Source organism: Elaeis guineensis, chromosome 15, assembly GCF_000442705.2.
Source record: "Elaeis guineensis isolate ETL-2024a chromosome 15, EG11, whole genome shotgun sequence".
Taxonomy (NCBI): Eukaryota; Viridiplantae; Streptophyta; class Magnoliopsida; order Arecales; family Arecaceae; genus Elaeis; species Elaeis guineensis.
Window position 1 is genome coordinate 21,503,294 of NC_026007.2, and position 2,775 is coordinate 21,506,068.

Here is a 2,775-nt window from a genome sequence, read left to right on the forward strand (position 1 = left end):
TTTCCTCCCTCCATCTTGAGCTTCCTGAGAGTGTCTCAGATCTGAAACTCCTCCTTCTACTTTCCATCTTTGGAAGAGTCCAAATCAAGAAGAAGGAGGCACCTGATCAACCATCAAAGAAGGATCAGCGCAGTACTAGCATACTGTGCTGATTTTCTGAAGCAGGACTTCTGATCGAGATTCGTGGGCTCGTGTGGACGACTCCTAGAGGTCGGACACATGTGCGGCTTGCAACATCATCCTCAAGCCCAGATCAGCAAGGTTAGAATGTCTAACTTGCAAGGTAATAGATCTGATCTATTGTTTAATACATACATTAGATGTAGTATAGAAACATGTTGATATGATCAACATGTAGTTCATGCTATATTTATATATTTTAATTTCTGATTTAATGCCATGTAATAATAATGTAATAGGATCTTAGATCTAGAGATTTTCTGATCTTAGAAAATAAATTTTGATTTATTTTAGTCTTCCGCTGTATGATCTTGAAAAAGTTTCAAGATCTAACCCTCTTTTTCAAGATCTAACCCTGAAACCCTAGATCTGGTTCCAACAGGAACAATTTTAGAGGGAATCCTATTCAATACATAAATTGCTGTCATGAGACAATATCCCCAAAGAAACTCAGGGAGGTCTGCGAAGCTCATCATGGAACAGACCATATCTAATAGGGTCCGATTTCTCCATTCTGAAACTCTGTTGAGTTGAGGCATTCCAGGTGGAGTTCATTGAGAGACTATACCATTATCCTTAAGATAGTCTAGGAACTCCCGACTAAGGTATTCACCTCCTCGATCTGATCGAAGAACCTTAATAAGCTTTCCTGCTTGTTTTTCTACATCATGTCTGAATTCTTTGAACCTTTCAAAGGCTTCAGACTTGTGTTTCATTAGAAACACATACCCGTACCTAGACATATCATCGGTAAAGGTAATGAAGTAGATGTAGTTGCCTCTAGCCGGCACATCTAATGGGCCGCACACATCCGTATGTACTAGGGCAAGTAGGTCTGTGGCCCTTTCCCCATGTCCCACAAAAGGAAGCTTGGTCATTTTGCCTTGAAGGCATGATTCACAAACTGGATATGATACCGGAAGTCAATGGACTCAATAGCCCGGATTTCTCCAATTTGTTAACCCTGTCTTCCACTATATGACCTAGCCTTAGGTGCCACAGATACTTATCATTTAGACTATCTCTAGGCCTTTTAATTCCTATGGCATTCACATTTTGCTCAATATTAAATACAGATACATCAATATGTAGCTGATAGAGACTGTTAATAAGAAAATCATATGCAACTTTATTATTTTCATAAAAAATATTACAATGGTCCTTATGAAAGCTAATCACATAGCCTTCTTGTGCTAAATATGAAACAGAAATCAAATTCCTGCTTGCTGCAGGCACATAATAACAGTCTCTTAAAACTAAATCTAATCCTAATGATAATCACAGAGGGTAGGTTTCTACGATCATAGCAGCAACTCTTGCTCCGTTCCCGATGCGTAGGATCATCTCCCCATCCCTCAGCCTCCTGCTCTCCTCAAGACCCTATATAGAAGTGCACAAATGAGCACTAGAACCAGAGTCAAGCACCCAACTGGATGTAGAAGAAACTGTAAGATTAGATTCTAAAATGAGCATACCTCCAGAAGGACCATCCTTCTTGTTCTTAAGGGTGGCCAGGTATTGAGGACAGTTTCGCTTGCAATGGCCGTCTGATTGGCAGTGAAAATATTTTCCCTTATCAGCAGCCTTCTTTTTCGGTTCTATCTTCTTCTTCTTGCCATCCACCTTCTGCTTCTTCGCAGACTTTTTTTTCTTTCCAAAAGACTTTCTCTTGGAACAAGTCTGTTCTACAGTAAGAACTGAGCCTTTTGAACCCTTCATAGAAAGCTCAGCCGTAACCAGCATGTTCATTAACTCGACCAAAGTACACTGCATCTTATGCATATGGAAGTTCATGATGAACTGACCATATGCATCGGACAAGGATTGAAGGATCACATCAATCTAAAAATCTTTGTCTAAGATAATACCGAGCTTCTCAAGCTCCTCAAGATCCTTGATCATTGTCAAATAATGATCTTGGACTGACTGCCCATCACGCATCTTAGCCTTAAAAAGTCTTTGACAGACTTGATACTTGGCCGCGTGACTTTGTTCACCAAACAACTCTTGTAGGTGAGCCAACATTTGGTGGGTAATCAAAATATTTTCATGTTGGCGCTGCAAGTCATCAAACATTTCACCCAACATGTAGTACCTTGCTTTGTTATCATCATCCATCCACCTTTCCAGAGATGCTCTCTGTTCAGCAGTCGGATGTGCTGGTATGGCAGGTGGGTCCTGGTCCAAGACATGAGTCAATTTTTTGAAACTCAGAATAATTCTGTAGTTCCTCAACCAGTCCTTGAATTTGGATCCAGTCAGTCTATGGGTGTCTAAAATTTTGGTCAGAGGGTTTGAGGCAGACATGTTTCCTGTAGAGAGTCAAAAGTTCTAGTTAGATTTTATAATCAGACTCAACCAATTTATTTAAGATTTTCAATTTTAAACAAATTAGGCTCCCACTATTTTCTCAGATCCCTACACTCCCTTGGTAGAGACATAAAAATCTTCGTGATCAATGATTTTTAGTGGGTGGTGCGGTCTCACCAACTGGCTCACCACCTCACCTAACAGTTATTGGTCATGGGTCAATCGATGAGTGGACAACTCTTGTCCAATGATTCTCTAATCATGGTGTACCCAAAACTTGATCTT